A 23,368-nucleotide genomic window follows, 5' to 3' on the forward strand; every position below is an offset into this window, starting at 1 on the left:
AATTGGAAGCGGCTCCTTTTAGGATTCCCCTGCTGTGGGTATTGCATGGCACTTGATATCTTGCTTAAAACAACACTCGGGCTAATATGGATGTAGACTCTGCAGTGGTGTGATGCAGATCTGCCCCTGTGCCATCTGTTTAAGCTTTTCATGCCATACTGTATCATCCCATGCTGCCTTTGGCAGATGTGTGTCACAGGCACCAGTTTGTGATTAGAAACCTGAATCCTATCTTCCTTGATGTCACTCTTCCTCTAGGTGTTACCAAAGTGCACGTTTGAGCCTTGTTGTCTTTGGACTTTTCATCTGACCGATGTGTTTTTGTAACAAACTGGCAAATGGTGGGTGCATCTCCTCTGGTTCCGCTCCTAGACTTATGTGGAAATGACACTGATCTATAGGGGCCTCCTTTGTGAAAACATGTTGCCATTTTTTGCAGTCACAAACTTGTGCTGGCAGTTAATTGCAGCTGCAAATATTACCATTTAGACATCTAAGTAGCTGGCTGCATTTGCAAAAATGGAAGCAGGGTTAAAGCCTCTAAAAAATCTGGATCTAACAAGAACCAGTAGGATCTTCAGGGAACAAAATAAAGGAAAGAAAAATACCTCCAGGAAAAATAATATAACCTGCTGATATGCTAGATAATCTTTAAGCAAAACACAGCCTGGCTTGTCACTGCATGGAAGGTTCTGTGCAGCTAAATATATTTTGTCATTATCTCTGCTGTAATACTATACTCTTTGGTAAATTACTTTAAATCATATTTTGTACCGTTCTCATACTGACTATTGACTCAGTGGGCTCGATGCTAATAACTTGATCCATTAACTGGGCCATTAGTTGCCATAGAAACTAATTTTTCTTAATTTAGCCTTTAAAATATTATTGGTATTTGTATGAATGCAGGTGACTGTTATCGTGTGGTTGCAAAAGACTTTTCCCTTCTAATCGCCTATGCTCATAAATTACCCATACTTGGCTACTGCCTGGAGGTGAATTTTTCTGCAAAGTTTAAACATACTCCTTCATTACTTTAGAGTTATGGAGGAGTGAAAAATACTCTCTCCCGGTTTATATGTAAACTCATTCTGTTGCACATGTGTGCACAGCTAGCTTAATACAGAAATAATTAAGTGCCCATTGGTTCATTCACAAAGTCAGTTTGTGTAATCTGAAAATTGAGTAGCTCCCGCATCTATCCTCTGGGCTTCCTTTTCCTTTTCTGATAAATAGCATAGAAATTCAGCGTAGTGCTATGGCTGCAGAGTCAAAATTACAAAAGTCAGTAAAGCACACGTTAAGGTCAATTAACTGAGCTGCAATGTGCACATATAATATGTTCTATTCCTGTTGCAACGTGGTGTTGTTTGTAGCTTCGTGTATTGCTTCATGTCATAAAATATAAGTCCTAAACGAGCGAGATGTGCAATGGAGATAAATGCACGTTACTGCTGAAAGCTTACCTTGTGCAACTCTTGATTTTTGTGACTTGAACTGTGATTTATACTTAATTGTAGACAAACACCGTACATTGCCTTGGGGACCTTTGGTTAAAGGGTGTTTTGACAGCATCAGATTTGATTAATAGGAAGAAATGGGCTACCACTGACTTCTAGGCTGCTTCTCTGTGGTGTGTGTCAGCTCGTTTTGGGAGCAGGTGGAGGATCGGGTCTGTAATGCACATGCTGAAAACTGAATTTGGGCTTTAATAAATTCCTTGCACACTCACGTTGATTTTCCTGTATGGTTATGCCCCAAAGATTACTAATAGTCTTTGAACCCGAAAACCATCAGACTTATCCAAACATACCGGAGATGTAGGATTCTTGTGCTCAGCTTTTCTTTCTTTGTGCTTATTGAAGTTGAAAAGGCTGTATTATTGCTGATGTATTATAACCATGGATTATGAATTATCTAGATTCTGATCCAGATGTCACCTGTAAGGTGTCTCGCAGTCCATTTTTAAAAGGCAGTCTGACTTTATGCACTCCACTCCCCGAAGTGTCATATTTTCTTTAGCATAAAAATACAGTGTATTGAAAACCAAACGAAACCACAAAATAAACATCCTGAAGCACTGCTCCGAATAGACCAATGAGATCGGTGAGTTGGGCAGCACACATACCCAGGGCAGAAAGGGAGAGTGAGAACAGCTGGACCTCTGCCCTAGGTGCTGCACATCTGGTTACTCTCCCTGTGGACAGGGAATGGCAGCCTTGGCTCCACCCCAAAGTATGGCCCAGCACAGTTGAGCTGGCCTGGGCAGTATTGTAATGTGGTGCCGGTATAAGCAAGCAGCAGTTTACTTTCTTGCCTTTCCCGGTCCTCCCCAGCTAAGCAAGAAGGAAGCAGGGAATGAGTTCTGCCTCAGAATGGTGTGTAAGAATCATGATACCACACTGGACTACACATGGAGTGTGGCACCTTTCACACCACCTCTTGCATGAATGCCTGCCTACACTAGTCCCTGGCTAGCCCTTAGGTATGTTCATATTAGTTATCAACTGCGCTCCCAGTGTTGCCATCCTTGTGTGCCCAGAACTCAGGCTGACATATTCCTGCGTGGTGGCTGTGCAAGGAATGGAAGATAGAGTGCTGCAAGAAGCTAAATCAACTGTCCAGCAATTCCAACAAATCTCAGCGAGGAAGCCGCTATGCTGATGACATGGCCGAAACATGATTCCATCCTGGTCCTGTGACCTGGACGTCAAGTCACGCTCACCTGGGATCCCTGCTCCAGAGGACTCTGATACGCTTTGCACTGCTCCTGTTTTGCGGGCCTGGCCTATTCTAATGTCATGTTTCTTCCTTCTGTACAGCTCCTTGCATGTCAAGTATTGGACCTTTCGAGTCTGATTTTTCTGCCTTAACAACTATTGAAGAGTATTATGCATCCGATGAAGTGAGCTGTAGCTCACGAAAGCTCATGCTCAAATAAACTGGTTAGTCTCTAAGGTGCCACAAGTACTCCTTTTCTTTTTTCTTTTTACGAATACAGACTAACACGGCTGTTACTCTGAAACCTATGATCCATCAGGAATCTCAATGGAATCAGTGGGCCAAACTGTTCTTTTGCTTGTGTAACCAGGCAGATGGGTGCAAAGGCAACATTACAGATAACTATTATAACATCCTTTTTATTGCAGAGTTCTGTCTTTTTAGGACTTTTCAGAAGGCACTGCACAGAGTGAAACCCTGTCTGTACAACGCTGAGAGATGGATGTTAATCATTCCCAGACAGTTTTCAAAAAGAGAGAACTATACACTTGGTTTTACTAAGAAACATTTCATGCACACAGAAAAAAAATTGTAAATAATATAAAACATTGCAAATAGTGTTTGGAATATTAGGAATAACTTTTAAACAGTTATTAGACAATTAATCTGAACACGCCCCTCATACAGATTGTTCCCACCTTGTTGCTGTTACATATATTGAAATATAAGGTGTTTCACTAGAATATTAACATGTCTATATTGTAGCACCCACATCTAAAGATATTCCCCCTCTGATCTTCTCTGAGATGATTTCCCAGTCTGGACAGTGTGGTGGTAATATGCAGTGTGGGGCAACTTCATAGTTTGAGGAAAGTGGCAACATCTCGGACCTTTCAAACACTTCAGAATCCGGACAGCAAACAGACAGCCTGGGGTCCCCAGAGCTAACAGCATCCCAGGCCAGGGGCTAATAAGTTACTGTTGCTGGTGAATGAGAAATCTGTTGCCTGTATCCATGTGTACAGGCATTGGATCCCAACCCACATAGCTGACATATCTGTTGGTCCTGCGTCAATTAGCCACCGAGTCCACAGGGCTGTCTTTAACTCCTGTGTTTATAACCTGGCCCTCCAGTCATTGTGCTCTGATTGGCTCAGCTCTCAGAGGGTGATGAGCGTGTTAGGTGCCAGGCGGATTGCTCTCAATATGAGGCTGTGTTCTCCTAGCTACAATCTTGTCTATTGGGACTACTCATGGAGTCAGGAACTGATCAGTCTGAGTAAGGGAGGCAGGATTGGGCCTTTAGGTTGGCGGTAGAATATTGAATTCCAGTACTCGTTGATAGCAAGTTATTTCCCAGCGCTACTTTATGTGGGTAACTCTGTTTGAGACGTGTGTGATGTATCACTATATGACTGTTTTAGCCGTAAGATTTTTGTTTTGCTCGCTGCTGGCATGCCGTGTTGTTCTTAAAGGCACTGCTGCACTAAACATAGCTCTTCTCCTTAGGGGACTGGAAATCAGCAAGATGCTTAGTCAGTTCCTGGTGCATGCTAGCTTGTCCTCTGGAGCAATGGGGCCCTGAGTACACAGCTTGTGCTGAAGAAATGGGTGGATTTATGTGGTGGCGGGTGGGAAATGTTCCCTTAGTGTGTGCTAAATGGTGGGATAACTGCAGAGCTTGCAAAGACAAAAACTAGCCAATTCAGTACAAACAAGAGCTTAAAGTGCTAACCTAATTTGCATATGCATCTGCTGGGCAGCTAGTGTTCTTGGGGTGCAGGCTACCTGTAGCATGAAGGCTGGATTTATATTGCAGGAAAAAGAGGGGACCAGTGCAGGATTTGGTCATGCTTGGTGAGATGGTGCAACATACCAGGTTACCATCCAGCCTGGGAGAGGGTGGGGAGCTGTGTTTTCCCTGCCCTGTAACCTTGGGTGCCTTATGATGACTGCTGAAGTAGCTCCCACCTGGGCCGAGCCCAAACAGCCTTCCAGCACGCAAGCCGCACCCTGAGTGCCTGTGTGTCCTGCAGCCTGCCAGCCATACCTTGTTTACACTCTGGCTCTCACCAGCCTCGGTTATACTGCAGCGTGACCCTAGCACACCCCCAGTCTCAGGTATCCCCCCAGAAATGTATGTCCTGTACGCCCAGCCCTCTCCTAGACAGTTCACATATATTATCTGTTATTCCTTTAAGGGAATAATATGCCAGTTTATCATCTCAAAATAGTAATTCAGACACTTCAGTTTAAACACACTGGCTTAGATAAAACAGTAAAACAAGTTTACTAACAACAAAGAGAGATTTTAAGTGAGTACAAGTAATGAGGCATAAAAGTCAGAAATGGTTACAAGACAAATAAAGATAGAACATTTATTAATACAGAGCTTAATAAACTAGATCAGATTCTGGTAAAGTTTCTCACTGCATGCTTTCAGCAGTCTTACTGACCAAACCCTGTAGATCAGGACCCCTCCTCCCAAGTCCAACCCTTGCTTCCTTTGTCGCTGGGCACGGGGCAAGAGAGGGGTGCCAGGGTGTTTGTCTGTCTTTTTATAGTTTGTCCTTCTCTTGAACTGGGCATTAGGAGACAAAGTGTCTGTATGGAAGGATGTTCCCTGCTGGCTTTTACTCACCTATCTGAGCTTTCTTTGTTTCCTTTCCTGCTTGATGACTCTGTTTACTGCTTAAAGGCAAATGAAGCCAAGTATACACTGCTTTGTGTAAGAGAGACCTGTTTGCCAACCTGTTTGGTCAGGGCTGTGGGGTTTGGAACATGTGTTAATAACATTATACAGGGGGATCTTACAATTTTACAGACAATGTTGCCACATACATTTTATGAGGATGGTGCTGACCAGCAATTTACGAGTTATCAAATGATACCTTACAAGCCATGCCTTATACAAGAATTATTACAATAGTGTGTAGGGTGTGAACACGCGTACATTCCGTTACAGATGGGAACTGGAGGGTTGCAAATGACACTATTGTCCAGTTCCTGCTGGGCTTGGGAAGCTGGGAGGTGTGGGTTTGACATACAGCTCTGGAGATCTGTAGTTGGGGGCAGAGTGACCAGCCAAGATGGCCTTTGAATAGGCCCCACTTGAAAGCTCCATCCTGCGCATGTGTAGATCTGGTGCTTGAAAGAGAAAGAGAGAGAGGGAGCCAGAAGGGGGCTGAGCAGAACAGGAAGAAGTGGGGATGTTGATCTGGGAGGAGAGGAGAAATGTCTGGCTGTCTGGTGCTAGAAAGAGGAAGAACATCTCATGTGGAAAGACACAACAGAGTGGATGGAGATTGTGTCTGTGAGCAGGGGGTTGGACTAGATGACCTCCTGACATCTCTTCCAACCCTAATCTTCTATGATTCTGTGTGGGGGTGCTGCCGTTGGTCAAGCTGGACAAGGTGCAGGGTGTAGTAAGGGAGTAGGGGGCTTGAGTTATTGCAAGGCAGAGGGAGAGCCCACTTTGTATATTGTTGCTTTATGTTCCAGGCCCAACTCACTGCACCCTGGTCCTGTAGGTAGGCTACTGCAGACATAGCACAAAGCGCTGTGGTGTGGTATAGAACATTGTTACTAAGTGCAGTGAGTGGCCAGCGAAAACAATAGACATGAGAGGGAATTAACTCCGCACAAAGGAAAAGGCTTTGGGCAGTCTTGGGCTCTCTCATTTCTCAGTTCCGAAGCAAACCCAGCAAATGTGCCAGTAAGCCCAAGGCAACGTATAACAGGGTCCTTACTCTGGTCCTGAAATGCCATGAGACTTCCCATTAGGAGACGCTTAGTCTATGACAAATTGAGTGTCTGCTATGCTTAAATTCTTTTGCTAACCCTACAGTGTCTGTCTCAGAGAAGCTGCTGGGAGTGAGCAAGCTTAAGTCAAATAGAGGGAGTGGAGAGGGAGACAGGCAGATGTGGGGAGGCGGGTGGATGAAGGGATAGAGTGTGCATCTTTAGGTTTAGAAAAGAAGGCAGGGGAGGAAAAGTCAACAAAGTAGGGGGTGAGTGGTTGTGTGGAGTCCTTACTCTGATTCAGTGCATGTATATCCAAGGGCAAAATTTACCCAAGACAGTGGCGGAACTAGGGGTAGGACGCTTCTCTGTTTGTCGTGCTCCCTCTCAAAGACTGAGCTATCCCTGGAGAATGTGAATTGACCCCTGAGTGCCATTACTAAGGCTACATTTTAGTCACAGGTATTTTTAGTAAAAGTCACAGACAGGTCATGGACAGTAAACAAAAATTCACGGCCTGTGACCTGTCCATGACTTCTACTATATACCCCTGACTAAATTTTTTGGGAGGCTGGCCTGGGGGCACCACTGGTGCTCGGGGGTGGGGGGCGGCAGCGGCGTGCAGTCTGAGACCCCTGCTGGTGCAGGGGAGGGAGTTGGCAGGGCTGGCAGGCTCCCTACCTGGCTCCGTGCCTCCTACGAAGCAGTGACATCCCTCCTGCTCAGCTCCTAGGTGGAGGCGTGACCAGGCAGCTCTGCACACTGCCTCCGCCCTAAGCGCTGGCTTCTCCTCTCCCATCAGCCGGAAACTTCAGCCAATGGGAGCTGAGTGGGCGGTGCCTGCGGGCAGAGGCAGTGTGCAGAGCTGCCTGGCCATACCTCCGCATAAGAGCTGAGCGAAGAGGATGTCACTGCTTCTAGGGAGCCCCCCAAGTAAGTGCCGCCCAGAGCCTGACTCACTCCGTCCTGTGCCCGTGCCCTCTCTCACACCCAAACTCTACTGCTGCAAGCGGGGGAGGGGGCACGGTGGCCCGAGACTGTCCTAGGTACGGCCGACGTGACTGGCACAGGGGCTGCCTGAGCTGCCCCCGGGCCAGGTGCACTGGCCACTGCAGAAGTCACGGAGGTCACGGAAAGTCACGGATACTATGACTTCCGTGACCTCTGTGACAAACTCGCAGCCTTAGCCATTATAGACCACAAACTAGACATTCCTTCAGACTCAATTTGTGTTAGTCCCTAGCTCCCCTATACACTTGCCTGGCCAGCCGCACATCTTTACACAAGGCACGGCTGTCATTTTCAGTATCATGCATGCCATTTCCAATACGTTCAGACGTGTGAGTACCCTTTCTCTAAGCTGCATGGTGTAACTCGTCAAGTCCTTTGATTGCCTTTTTCTTTCTCTGCGAAAGTGCTACCCTTCAGGATGGATGGTGTTGCTTTGTCTCCAATTTTCTTCACATGTATCACTCATTTCTCTTGTCAGCCAGATCAAGAGAAGTTTGGAGCGAGGGCTGGATGTACTTGAAGTATTTCAAAGAGGCATGACTCGTGCTGCTGTGTTGTTGGAAGAATATAGCAACAACAGCAGAAGCATGTAGGGCGTAATCACCGATTCTTTCGGTTGCTGAGGAGCAATGGCGAAACAATGCATAAATGCTGGCCTCATTCAGTAAAACATTTATGAAGATTTTGTCCAGCATAAAATACAGCCTGACGAACTTAGTCATGAGTCAAGTTGAATTTTGTCAGGTGTTCAGTGAACATTTGTAGAATCTTCCAGTGAGTTGAGTAGTGTCACACAAAATCATCATCATTTTTCCTAACTAGAGTGCAATTATGGTAATAATTGTAAGCAAAGTGTAATAACGGAACAGCTGTTTCAGAGTAAGCCATCCCCTCCTTCTCAAATATTATGTTTTCTTGAGCAGCGTTAGAGGCTAATAAGAATTCTTAGCAATTAAAACTGAACCTCTAGTATCCACTTTACACCAAAGAAGTCTTTTATGTTTGACTTAAAATCAATCAAAGGAAATTACATGTATGGTATGGTGTGGTTTTTTTTTCCCCCCCAAAAGTTGCTTTTTAAGTAGAATTTTTCAGTGGATGGACTAATAGAAAATGTTAATATTTTCTTTGCAAACACTGAGCCGATGAAGGTCGCACTCTGTACTGGAATGTTCTGAAGCAGGATGCTATAATCACTCTATGGAATAATTAAACTGACATATGTAAATTAGTGTTTCAGTAATATGCAGCAGCTTTGAGTCTGCAGAATGCCTGTTCTGAAAAATATTCCTGCTGTATGTGCCTTGCTGAATGCTGATTCAAGCGTGCTTTGCAAGAACTTTGCTGGAGTTCATTCTGGAAATCTAGGAAAGGGCTGAGGTATGATTGTATGGTATGTGTGTTAGCGTTATCTGTGTCAATTTTATAATCAACCATTTAGTGTATTTATTATTCAATATTCTTTATTTGATACTCCCTGAATGACTTTGGGTAAATCTACACTTTGAGATGCACAGGTTCCAAAATATCATAAGAACGGCCGTACTGGCTCAGACCAAAGGTCCATCTAGCCCAGTATCCTGTCTTCTGAAAGTGACCAATGCCAGGTGCCCCAAAGGGAATGAACAGAACAGGTAATCAACAAGTGATCCATCCCCTGTCACCCATTCCCAGATTCTGGCAAACAGAGGCTAGGGAGACCATTCCTGCCCATCCTGGCTAATAGCCATAGATTGACCTATCCTCCATGAGTTTATCTAGTTCTTTTTTGAATCCTGTTATAGTCTTGACTTTGTAGCTCTCATTTCCTGATTATCTTTGTATCTACTGAGCCCCAAGGTTTATTCATATAACCCCAATTTTGGAAGGAAGGTATTTCAGAGGGAAGAGGAGGAAAGGGGAATCTGGACTAGCTAGGGGTGGAGGAATGGGAGTGACTGGATTTTTTCAGGAATACTGAGAACCTTCAGTTCCCATTTCTGTAGCCGGAGTTGTCAGTGCTCAGCACTTCTGCAAATCAGTCCAGGAGGAAATACAAACCGTACTCAAATATTTAAAAAAATCACAACAAATATTTGTTGGCAGTGTAGAAGTCAGTCTTATTGGATAGCCAGCCCCATGCCACAGAACTAGAGATTTTGACCCAGAGCAGGAGCCTGATGCTGGTTCGTCTGAGTTGCAAACCAAAATGCTGGGCCTTGAGGTTCAATCTCAATGTGAAATCTGACACACAGGTGAGGTAATTGCTTTATTTACGGAAATAAAGGTGTCTCCCTGAACAACTGTAGGAAGGTGCAGCACACAGGTTTGTGCAGACATCCCAAGGGGATGCTCCAGCCCCAGGCCCAAGAAGTGCTTCCCGGCAGAGTCATTCTGGAACTGCCCCTGCTCCCTCACCCAGCCTGGAACCAACACCCAACCCGGCACCTGGAATCTGGCATTAACCCTGCTGGTGCAAGACTCGCCCTCTGGCCAACAGGGCTGGCTCCAGGCACAACCTTGCCTTTGCATCCAGCTGTTTTCCCTGTCCACAGTGTCTTAGTTGCTCCTACTGCTGGGCACTCAGGCGAATGCTTTAGCGTGCCCATTTATTTTAACAAGGCCTGTGATTTTCTTGCATCCAGCAGCCCTTTGGTGGCGGCTGTTAGCACCTTGAAGCATAATAGCATCATGGTGATCATGAATATTTATTTGAATTCTGAAGGGCTCTGTGGTTCAGCCATGTTCAGACTCCTGTCCAAAAAAAACCTTTGCACATATATTTATTTATTTTTTTGGTCCACACAGATATTTAAAGAATGGCTGGTTGCTCTCCCTAGGAATGCTCCTATTCATGTATTAATGGCATTCACATGCTGATAAGTGTATTTGCTGTTCGTTAATTTTTGTATTTACTTTTCATCTTTTATTATTGGTTATAAATTACCCTGGGTTTTTAAAATACCATAATCCAGTTGAGAAGCAGGAACATTGTTTTACTTAGGCAACCAATCACATGCTGCAAAAACTTATAGTCATGGTTGCAAACAGGGCATAGACTGAAATGGATTCACATAGTGTTAAGCCACTCTCACACACATTCACAGAAATCAGGGTTAAGGCATGGATGATTTGCAAATGGATATCAAAGTTCAACTTGTCAGATTCATTTGTAATTAATAATTTCACCAGATCTTCTGGGAGGCTGCTCTCTCTTCACAGGAGCTGCAGTTTGTAAACAGAAGCTGGGGGGGGAGGGGGGCGGGGAAGAGATGAAGTTAAATCAGGATAAATGCAGCATCAGAACAATTGAAGTAACGTGTTTTGGTTGTATTCTCTCAGTTGAGGATATCAGGACCCCCCCAGGCCTGCTAATGTATCAGCAATCACTGAAGTGAGGCCATCAGAGAATCAAGCTGAGCTAAATATCTATCTGTATCTATGCGGGATGGCAATTTACCTTGCCAAGTTTTGGGTGCGGCTGAGAGATCTCCGACGAAAGACCGTCAATGGGACACCCAACAGGATTCTGCTTCCGTCAAAACAGACTGAACAAAACATTCCATGATGTGGAAACATTACAAAAAGTCTCTCCTCTGTCTGTCTGTCTCTCCTCTGCTTGTTCTTCCTCTAGACCTTCAGAGGATGGCAGGTTGAAAGTATACATCACAAAAGCACGATGCAAACAGCAACATATCCACAGTGACTGTGCCCATCCCCCGTAGCCCAGTGCATAAGAACATAGGTTTCATTGTTCATAAGATGGGAGGGGTGGAAAAGAGTTCTAGCCCTATGAAGTTGCCTTCACCTAGAAGGCAGAGCCACAAGGAGAAACAGAAGCAATTGCATGAGTGAGCATAAAGAATAATTCAAGTAACTTAATAACTGATGCTGCGGTGGTCTACCGGAGCCAGGCTGTAGAGAGGTGTTTTTGGTAATGAAAACAAAAAATCCTATCAGTGAAAATAAATCTACAATTCCTTGAGAAACAGAACCAATCAAGACCTTACTGCTGTGGGTAGCACCAGGAAATCAGTGTTTCCATTGCTGAATTGACCCGTCTGGAGGGGAGACTACCGTGTTATGAAGCATCTAGAAATAATAGCACAGTGCAGTCAGTTCTTGGTATTGGTTTCCATGGCAGCAGGAAGTGCACATGGTTGGAGACAACCAACATCTTTAATCCTCCTGTGGATTGAGGCTGTTTTGCTTTAATATTAGAGGAGGGGACTGAAAAGAGACCCAGGTCCAAGCACAACTGAACTTTGGTTCTGAATCTGAACTTTGAAGCTCGGCTCCTATATACATGAGATCAGACTCTGAAGCATAGTCAGTCCTGGAGGGTCATATTCTGCCTTTGGATTTGAGAAGGGCGGCTACATTTCCTTGCGTGTGGCTATCAGGTATATCCACCCAGGGTTATGCTGGCATAGAAGTATTTGCTGTGACCGGCACACACATTTAAATACACAAAATCTCTTGCCACGTCCCCAGTTTTGGGGTCCACTGTCCCACGTTAAGAGCTAATGTAGCAAATTGCACACAAGAAGATTTTTGCAGAGCACGAGCCATACCAGGCTGACAAAACCCAGGAATTATCTATATATATTCTTGAGCGACATCTACTGGCACTTTTGAGCTACACAGCGCTCTAAGAAGAGCTCTAGGCGGTCTGTGTAGCTCAAAAGCTTGTCTCTTGTCTCCAACAGAAATTGGTCCAATAGAAGATATTACCTTACCCACCTAGTCTCTGTTATATCCTGGGCCCATCATGGCTATAAAAACACTGCAAACTACTGATGTATAGATCTGTCTCTTATAGAGCACACCTGCAACATCACCTTGTAGAGTTTTGAGGGTGAGAGCTAAGAGAGATGGACTTGTGCAGAAGAGGCCAAATGCACCTCACACCGTATTAAAGTGGTCAGCCCACTGTGTATTCTAGAGTCAGATTCTGCACCCCAGAGAATGGGGATTAACCGGCCGAGATGAAGGACACATTGACAGGAGAACTGGCTTTCTGTTCCTTTATAAAGTGTTAACTTTATGTAATCTCTTTCCTGGTAAATTTTTCCCACCAGTTGCCATGCACTCTATACTTGCCTGCTTGAATCCCGACTGGCTCAGTAACTCCTTAGAACTCTGCGTGTATGGAACCTGCTCTCCTGTTTTGTACACATTTTCACATGAGCTTGGAGGTACTGCTTTGACATCACTAATTGACGCCAAAGGCAGTTACAGGTCAGGTCAGCAGCATCCCAGTCTGTTAACCCAGGTCTGTGATGCACATTGGGTAGTGCCTGCCAGCGATGTAGGGTTTACCCAGAAATGCCGGTTCCTTTGAGCATGAGATTATTTCTAGGAGGCTTTTTCTTTCAGATGAGGCCTGATGGATAGGGGATGCTGGCCAATGTTGGTTATTTGGTATTTCCTTGTCTCAATATTTCTTCAGAGTTTTACTGGGTTTTTTCTTGTTAATTTATTCTCTGGACTCCTAGCAGGTTCTTCCAGCTGATAAAGTTACACAGTCGCAGAGCCGTACCTCCTCATCTGAGGGCTTGTCAGTTGCCATTCTGGAAACACCTGAAATATTTTAGGCACTGCACATGCTGCCGGCTTGTACTTGGAAGCTCTAATGAGAGAGTGAGAGCGCGCTAACAGATTTATATTTGACATAGGGACTGCATTCCTTGTGCTGAAGCATACTGTATTACTGGGCTTGTTCCCAAGTGTTATTGAAGGGTTCTCGTTATGCAGGGCTTTCTTTGGAGGTTCTGGAGCCAGTTCCAGCACAAATTTTTGCAAATTGCTCTGTTTGTTAGTAGCAGAAGGAAATCTGATGGGGGGAAAAGCTGAACTTTAAATAAGCATTAACCATTTAATCTGTGTGCAAATATTTGCCTTTGTAGCAAAAGGCAATTAGGAAAAAGAAGAAGACCGAATAACCATTGTCCTAATTCATTTTGTATGCACCAGGTACTTGTTGTTTGTACTGTCCTACAGGACGAACAAAATGAAACACAGTAACTATAAAAATAAAACAGAACAGGGTCTCTTAAGGGTGAAGGACAAATGGCTTTAAAAGCATGAGCTTAATGTATTTGTGGGTGCTGAATGTCTAAAACAGTGTGGATCTGAGGCCCTTTCTATTATCCAGAAGAATAGGAAATAATGCCATTTTTGAAAAAACAAACAAACAAACCCACCCAACACTTTGCAAGGCTATGCTGTATATCTGTCCCTTGCTCAGCCCCGCATTCTTGTGAGAGATGAGATGTAGCCTTTCTCAGTGGCTGCCCCCGCCTCTGGTAATGCATCCCATCAGAAATGCATCCACGTCCCTGATTGGCCAGGCTCAGGATGAGGCGTTAGACACGGGTCTTCGTCCAGGCTTTCCAGTAATGACACACCGGATTTCCCAGTTCTTTTCCTCTCACCGTCTGTACCCGCTCCTTGAATCCCTCCACTGGCTTTCTCCTGTTTCACATCCACAGTCAGTCATCTCATCCTAACCTTCCAGGTGACATATTACTCTGCTCCTGCCCACATAGCTACTCTCATGTCTAGCTCTCTCTGCAGACCCCACCCCCCCGGTTCTGGTCCTTACCAGTCTCTTCTCATCACTCCTTTTGTATCCTTCCATGCTGCCCTCTACCACCTGACCTCCTTTTGTAGCCACATACCCTCCATCCCTTTAATCAAACCACTCCATAAAGTTCATTAATTTCACAGAGACTGGAAATGCTGTTCCCCACCAATTAAATATGTTGTTAAGAGAAGCTGTATGCGTCCGATGAAGTGAGCTGTAGCTCATGAAAGCTTGTGCTCAAATAAATTTGTTAGTCTCTAAGGTGCCACAAGTCCTCCTTTTCTTTTTGTGTTCTAAAGTGTGACCCAGCCTCTGGGACACTCAGTGGAATTTGGGTGTGTTGTACTGTATGTAAGTACTTCACAACGGGGCTGCTGTTTTCCTTTATGACTTGTATTATCCCAAACACGCAATCAACAATTAACAAAACAAATAATTTTCTAGGCGATATCTACTGTCTGGGGTTTCTTCCAAGACACTGCTGCCATAGTGGGTGACTGCATTTGGTCCTTGGTTGTGGGGAGATGGATTATTTCTAGCTCTGGTAATGTTGCCTTAGATATAACATTTGTAGGGCCTTGTAAATAATGGTAATAAAAGTCTATGTTAAATGCTCTTATCCTTGCAGCGTATGGGATCCAGCAGATAAAAATAACAGGAGTGAGTCCCCCCCACCCACTCATACATCTATCAATCAAAATGATAAGGATATTTATGACTTGCACATTTTAAGGGTGTAATTAGGTATAATTACATGTTAAAATCATTACACATATGAACTCTAATTATATAATTGAAGACAATTATGCTAACTAGGTAAACAGACAATTAACTGAAAATCACTTCTCAAATCAAGGAAATTCATAGGCCCATCCAAAGAAAGTTAAAGTTCTGAGATTCCTGCCAAGGAGGTAATCGCCAACTCCAGCCTGCCATGCTGCATTCTCAGTTGGCCCTGTGTCATCTCACCATTGGCTGATGGAAATGTCTTTCAACTGCCTTTTATGTATTTTAGCTTTGCCTTACAAACTTCTTTTTTTTAATTTTAGTTTCTTTTTTTCCTTCCTCCTTTGTTTTCTCTTAGTCTCTTGCAACAAACTTCTTGGGCTCTCGGATGTGTGTATGTTTGATGGGTTTTGGTTTGGTTGGTGGGTTTTATTATTTTTGTTTTTTGCATTTATAGGGTAGTACGTAATAACCAACATGGATTTGTCAAGAACAAATCATCCAAACCAAGCTAATGTCCATCTTTGACAGGATTACTGGCCTAGTGCATAGTGGGGAAGCAGTAGACAGAACATCTCCTGATTTTTAGTAAGGATTTTGACAGTCTCACGTGACATTCTCATAAGCAAATGAGGGAAATGTAGTCGAGATGAAATTAATATGAAGTGGGTACACATCCGGTTGGAAGACCATAGAGTAATTATCAACAACTAACCATCAAAATGGGAGGATGTGTCTAGTGCATTCTCAGGCTTCTTTGATCATGCTCCCCCTTTGTGTTCATAGTAATTTATGTCCTTCACCGCCACAAAAATACATATACCGCCACCCAGCTCTGAAGGCACAGCAGAGAGCGGCAGCTGCTGGGCAGGCACCCAGCTCACAAGGCAGCACCGCCCCCAGGAACAGTGCAGAAGTAAGGGTGTCATGGGATGGCATTGCCACCCTTACTTCTCCACTGCTGCGGGCAGCGCTGCCTTCAGAGCTGGGTGCCCGGCCAGCAGCTGCCACTCTCCTAAAGCTTCTCACGCCCCCACAGAATACATTCTGTGCCCCTGCAGGGGGGCATACCCCCAGTTAGAGAATCTCTGGTCTGGTGGGTACCACAGCGGGCTGTCATTTGCCCAGTCCTATTCAATATGGCCGTTAATGACTTGGATAATGAAGTGGAGAGGATGCCTATAGAATTGTGGATGACACCAAGTTGGGAGGAGTTGCTAGCACTTTGGAGAAAAGGATTTGAATTCATAATGACCTTGAAAAAGTGGAGAATTGGTCTGAAATCCACAAGATGAAATTAAGTAAAGACAAGTGCAAAGAACATCACTTAAGAAGGAAATATAAAATGCATAATTACAAAATGGGGAATAATTGGCCAGGGGGTAGTCGTGCTGAAAAGGATCTGGGAGTTGCAGTGGATCACCACTGAACACGAGCCAAAAATGTGATGCAGTTGCAAAAAAGATGAATATTCTGGGGTATATTAATAGGGGTGTCATAGCTAAGACATGGGACGTAATTGTCCCGTTCTGCTTGGCACTGGTGAGGCCTCAACTGGAGTGCTGTGTCCAGTTCTGGGTGCTGCACTTTTGAAAGGATGTGGACAAATTGGAGGGAGTCCAGAGGAGAGCAATAAAAATGATAAAAGGTTTAGAGAACCTGATCTATGAGGAAAAGCTAAAAAAACTGGTCATATTTAGTCTTGAGAAAAGTAGACCTGGAGGAGACCTGATGGCAGTCTTCAAGTATGTTATGAAGAGGATGGTGATCAGTTGTCCTCTGAACATAAGAGAAGAAGTAATGGGATTCATCTGCAGCAAGGAAACTTTAGGTTAGATATCAGGAAAAACTTTCTAACTATAAGGATAGTTAAATACTTGAATAAGCTTCCAAGGGAGGTTGTGGAATGCCTGTCATTGGAGGTTTTTAAGAACAAACACCTGTCAGGGATGGTCTCTGTTTATTTGGACCTGCCTCAGAATGGGGGGCTGGACTAGATGACCTCTCAAACGCTCTTTTAGTCCTACAATTCTATGATTCTAGGTCTAATATCTTCATGAAAAGGAGAAGAAAGTTCAAAGTCAATTAGTCGGTTTCTATTTTAACACAGACAGTATGGCTGTAATAAAACAGCAATACATTTATAATGACACTGGAGACCTGCTGAGGATGCTGGATGAAAACTGATTAAAACATTTATCAGCAGACCCATAATAGGCTTTCTCCAGATGCACAAAGTTTGTCTGGTTTGTTCTTCACAGAATCATGGAAGTTAGGACTTCTCTACATTTGGCACTTTACTGAAATAGCTAAGTGAATTAAGCTAAATTGGAAAAAAGGCAGAGTCATTCTGGAGTAAGAATGCCTACATGGGGTCTTCTACCAAAATCAACATTCTGCAGCAGTTATTTTGGTAAATTTCCAAGTGTAGACAAGTCCTTTGAGATGGAAGATTAGTTCATCTTGGCCATCGCTCTGACAATACTTAATTATTGCCTATAATACCACTTCCAGTGTTTCATCAAATCCAGTTTTTAAAGGCCCAGTGGTTTGATGCTACCACCAATTCCCTTGAGAAAAAACACAGCTTACTTCATCTTATGGTCATGAAGCTTTCTCCTGATATGTCCTTTAAAAGTCCCTTTTTTAATTTCATGCCTTTATTTCTAGTTACTTCCTACAGCAACAGTTTTAATAGGTGCAGTACTTTTGATATTTGTGGATGATTTCCATGTGCTCTCTTCATTACTAATAGGAGCAATTTACATCTGTGCCACATTGCATAGTCTTTTAGGGCTGTACCAATGCCCCAGTTCAGGAAAGTGCTAAATCCTTAAATTTAACACAAGTTAAACACAAGCTTTCCTGACTTGAGGCCTTGATGCATCTCTAAATGACTATGCAAGATGCAGGAGAGTGGAGAATCAGGCCTCACTTGTCGTCTAATGAGCTTTTTTGGTTTCTGTTATTTTCTGAGCATGTGGCGTTCCCATATTGGTGACACTATGTAACAAAGGACAAGAGCCTTCAGAAAAAACGAGTGCAAAACATGCACGGCCATTGCTGAGTGCATGTGATCTGCATTTGTTTTGCATGTGTGAGGGAAGATGGTCCTTGGACGTTGCCAACTATAGAATTGTGTGTCAATCTGTGACCTTGAGAGAGAATGGTGCTTGCGAGAGCCCTGCCCCTCCTCTTGAGGGAGCTTTCCCAGCATGTGCAGCCAGCTTTAGAACGCAGCAGTTGGATGGCAGCTGAGAGGGGCCTTCCTAGTTCCATTTATGAGTTGTTTGTTCATTTTCAGGTATTGTAAACCTGTGTTGTAACTGCCTAATAGTGTTTTAACAGAGGGGGTAATTGACCACTAGAATAACTTACCTAGTGATGTGGTGGAGTCTCCATCATTTGAAGTCTTTAGATCAAGATGGGATCTAAAAGATATGCCCTAGTTCAGCCAGAAGCTATGGACTTGATGCAGGAATTACTGGGTGAGACTGTTTGGCCTATGTTTAGCAGCAGGTCCGATTAGATGATAAACAATGGTCTCTTCCGGCCTTAACATCTATGAATTGCCTTTCAAACTGTCTTTTCTACAGCCATGTTGTCAAGGTTCTCTTCTTTTTAAAATCTGAGTTTCAGTAAATCCCCTCTGGTGTCACCCCTTCTGCCTGATCACAGATCTCACCCTTGCTGCTTAAATGAACTGTGTTAAACCAATTCCCTATGTGCAAAACAGAACATTTTCCATTTGTAGCCCAGAGACTTTGTTAGATTTAGCTCAGTGATGGCATGCTGATGTTGGTTCTTATATAGTAAAAATAAAATAAAACAAAAATGCTACTATAATATTAAGACTTTGGCTTAATTTGGAAAGATTATCAAAAAGAACGTAGACACTCCTCCTTAATCTATAGCATGGTGTATATAGTGATGTAATGCAAAAAAAACTGATCAAGTCTTAACTGGAGTAGGGCAATGCTCAGTGTCCATTAGGTTCTTCTGTTTCTAAGGTTCAGAACATTTTCCAGGGTCTTTTCAGACACAAGGAAGCCCATTTCTTTAATATTTTAAAGTACACTGTGCTTCTGGCTTATAGTTAGTGAAGAAAATGGGAACTACTTTAAGTAAACATGCTGATCCTGCAATGCAGGAAATCAATAATCTCTGTGCTATTTACTGAAGACAATGTAGTGGAAAAAGAACCATTTAAACAAAGTGTTTTATGATGTTCAGTTAACTGGATTTAATTTGAACAGGCAGAGGTGGGCCAAAAATGTGTCCGTGTTACAGTTAGAAGAACGCACAGGATGGCTCAGTGGACTAATATATCTTTGACACCTTTTGCCTCTGAGGACTTGAGTTCAAATTACAGGGCTGTCAGTCAGGTCAGCAGTTTGCTATAGGCTGGAAGCTATTTTCATGATCTCTATCAGGCTTGAAAGCTTCTTGGATTGCTGTTGGGAAATGGGGGTTAGATCCCAAAAGGATTTTATATTATACATCTAAAGGCAAAAACGTACTGTGGAATCATGCAGGGGGTTGTTTGATTACGCTGTAGAATGAAAACGAATGCATTTGACTTTCCATTAATGCTAGTGTTCTTTAAAAAAAATATTGTCCCGGCCTCTCAACCATCCAGCGGTGCATGTAAATATCGTGTTGCAACCTTTGGGATCTATCCTTGTGTGCAGGCTTACTGACATTGAAGGGAGATGAGCACATCAGTGAAGAATATATATTTATTTGTGACATATACTGTTACACTTCTGTCTGCATATGTTCTGTCTAACTGTTGTCACAGGGAATACCAAATATTAGCATAACTGAAAGATGGGAGAAAATACATTGTCCTCAGACCGTTCAGCTTGCTCATTGTGTGCCTTTGACAGCACCATGGGTATTGTTATTTCACTGTGTCCCTTGTATAGTCACTTTCTTCTGTGGGTCTGTCAGGGGAGTGAAAAGCAAAAATAGGCAAGGGGAATAGAGGCAGGTTTTACACGTAAAATGACTTTTTTAAAAAAACTTTTTTAATGGCTAGGTTTCAAGATGTCTGTTACTTTCAGATCTGGCTCTGTTCTGAAGAGTGACTCTAAAGTAGCAAATTTCTTTTCAACAGCTATTTCCCCCTGTATCTGTTCAGTCTGCTGATTTTAGTGACAGAAATAAGCTTTTTACTACTGTTCACTCTTAAGAGGCAAAAAATAGCTAATGGGGGGAGCTGGCTTCTTATTCCTCTTTGTGCATCATCAACAGAATTGTTTGCTAGTGTCCAGTCAGTTACAGCTGTGCAAACCCACTGAAGGCGATGGAATTACAGCAGTATGTCTAATCATCTTTCTTGGCCTGTAAAACCTTGGTTTGTGGTCATGATGTATGAGGAAGAAAGGGCTCAGCTTGACTTTGTGATCCCGGATGGAGCTTACAGGGTGACGATAAAATACAAAACCAAAACAGCTTTCCTTGTAAACCAAGCACATTTGCTCCAGAAGATGCTGAGGCAATAAGCAGTCATTCTGAGTGCCGTTTTTCAGAGGAGAACCCCACTTCGAGTGGCAACTGATTCACGTTCTGTTGCTGGGTGCAGTACTGCTCTTGTAACTCACAAGTGTTTGGTCATAACGGGCTTGGTTTCCTGAAGAGTGAAAATTTAAGACCGGTATCATACCCAGACTACTGCAACTGGAATGATAAGGCTAATTCGGTCATCAGCAAAGACGTATCACAGCTGAGCTTTAATTTAATTCAGGTAAAAATCAGATCACCAAAAATGTGAGGAGAGGGAGAATTTCCCACTAAGTCCATTGAATCGCTGCTTCATTGGTGATGTCATTGATATTAATTCCTATGCTGCTGCTGATAGCAAAAAGCTACAAAATAGCTTGTATTTATTTGTATATGTTAACCCCTTAAGAGTTACAGCTGGTGAATTTGCATGCATTTGAATTCATCAGGCTTCAACTCTGACACTGGAATTGTACGTACTGCCTTAGTATTCTGGTGGTGGAAGAATGAGAGAAAAATAATTTGTTAAATTTCTAACACATTGCCACGTCTGCACTGTGGTGAAATTAGATTATATCCCCTTTTGTGAAGTAAAAGCAATATATTTCATTTTAAAGAAGTTGAAGTTGATGAATAATAGAACTGGGTGAATAGTAACGATATATTATTCACAGTTGTTCGAACCATTTCATGAAACTCATTGAATAATTTAGTTGATGAACAGTGAATCATTTCCTCCTTATAGGGTCTTACTATGGGAGGTCCTGAGTGATGCTTGCAAGAGACAGAGCACTTTCAGATCCTGTTGACCTGCATGGGAATTGATTGAGGTGCTCAGAACTTCACTGCTTTGAGCAGTTACCAGCCACTTGCTGCTGTGCAAGAAGGGGGAAAAAAGTCTGTCTTTAAGTGAGATATTTATAGCAAAATCAATATTGATTGTAAGAGGTTTCACTGCTTTAAATTTAAACACTTTTATACTGAACAGTCACAGAGAAAAATGTAACTGCAAAATTAGGATAAATTGCTGCATTTAATCACTTGGTAGGTTACTCAAAAATGTTTTTGGAATGTGCTAAGTGTGACTTCATACAAATGACCCATTTCTTGATTCATTTACAACCAGCTATTGTAGAAATGGTCTTAAAAGTAGGGTTGTTTTAGCAATTTACCTTTTTAACTACTGGCGTCCACTCATTAATTTTCTCCTAATCTTTTAAGCTATCACTTGCAATTTATGCACTTACCTAGTTAGTCGTTAGCGTTTTCAGCTTTTGAACATGTAAAACCATATGATTGCCTTTTACAAGCCAAAGCAAGTTTCTAATTCAGGAGGCATCCAAATGTTAATATTTTAATCTTGTGTTCTGCTTGATTTTAAATAGTTTGGATGATAACGTGTGTGAAGAGTAGGGAGCAAACCTTGCATAACGTCTACTTAATAGAACAGTAATCATTTCTCTGCCCTGTAGGTTTTAGTTTACGGAAATTATGAAAAACGATTTAATTTCTTTTAAAGAAAATCTCCCATTTTGAATTAACATATACACAATTTAATAGGCAAAACAAAAAAATCGAGGTTTAGTAAAATATCCTGAAGACCCAGTTTCCTTTTTTACGTTGGGGTCATCATTATTACTGAAGTGTAGACCTACACCTGTCTCTATTATTATTTATGTTACTGTAGCAGCTTGAGGTTTCCCTGTGCGAGGTACCGTTTAGTCACATCAGAGACAGTTCCTGCCCCAAAGAGCTTACAGACTAAAGAAACATGACAGAGATGTGAAGTGACTTGCCTAAGGTCACACAGCTCAGTGGCAGAGCTTTGAATAAAACCCTGGTCTCCTTATTTCCAGTACCTTACCCTGTCCATTGGGACTACATTATCTCTATCTGTGACAGCACTGGCTGGTCTAGATTAGAAGGAGGCCTTTATGATGTGCAGAATCAAGCCTTAAAGAGGTTCCACCCAGCCTATCCAACACAAAAATCATTGTGATGATTAATGGAAATGCAAGTAAAAAGCCAACAACCTGACATGAGCTGCAGAAAATCTCCTGGCATTGGAATGGGTATGGCCCCGCAGTCAGAAGGGTGAGATTATCAGGGCCAGGAATAGGGTGGACCCTCTGTACAGCACAGAGCTCAACTCCATGCATACCAGCATGCCGTGTGGCAAAACTGGCATGTCAGCTACAACAGAGTTCCTTCCACTTTTGGCCCTTGGCACCGGGAGGTCTACTACAGCCATAGGGCTGCAACAGTGTTCAGAGAATAACTTTGCACTCTGAGGGAAGGAATCCTCCTTTCCCTTCCCCTGCTTGGGCTGGGTATTTGGCTGATAATTTGCCCCTAAATTAATAAACCTGGTGGATATTGTATAGGCTCGATCCAATATTCTGAGATCTATTTTTCATCTAAACTTTCATTAATATGCTGAAATGGTTACCTAAGAGCTCTTGCTAGCAATCAGTCTGGGAATTTGTGCTTCAAGGTAGAGAACATTGGTCAGGCCAAATCATCCAGGCCACATTTTTCAGTAGTGGCTTCTGAATTTTGGATGCCCCCATTTTTGGGTACCGTGGGCCTAAAATTCTGGAGCGCTGAGCACCTCCAATAACTATTGAAGTCTATGGGAGCTTGTAACGGGGTCAGCACCCGAATCTCATGCGTGCCCCCTTTTCTCTGGCTGATAGTGCCTGCAAACACAGTTCTTTTCAAGGGAGGGGGAGTCACCCATCTCTCGTGGATGGCCCCATTTCTCTCCCACTTAGATGTGAGCCTGCTTTTCTTTTTTGGTCTTACATCAGGGTGGCACCTGCCTCTCATGAGCATCCCTGGCCACTAGTTCTCTCGACTGGTCTTCAGCAGCTCAGCCCTCCGGCCGAGCCACAAACCCTGTCCTCCCTTCCGGGGTATACATTCTCGAGTTCTTATCACAGCCCTGGTATGGGGCCATAGCTCAGACTTCTGCTATTCTATCCAGCCAGCCAGGTACCCACTCTTTGGCAGCCTTCGCTGGGCTCAGTTCTGTCTGGTGAGCTCTCTGCATGCTGTTCGTCTAGCCAGCCAGGCACCCAGTCCTCCCTTGTCAAG

General features: G+C 43.3%; 1 protein-coding gene across 4 annotated transcripts in view; it reads left to right on the forward strand.

The window, feature by feature from the left end:
- The window catches only part of MDGA2 (MAM domain containing glycosylphosphatidylinositol anchor 2), a 644,994-nt gene that overhangs the window by 257,365 nt on the left and 364,261 nt on the right, over positions 1–23,368 (forward strand). The window lies entirely within an intron of this gene.

This window comes from Natator depressus, chromosome 6, assembly GCF_965152275.1.
Source record: "Natator depressus isolate rNatDep1 chromosome 6, rNatDep2.hap1, whole genome shotgun sequence".
Taxonomy (NCBI): Eukaryota; Metazoa; Chordata; order Testudines; family Cheloniidae; genus Natator; species Natator depressus.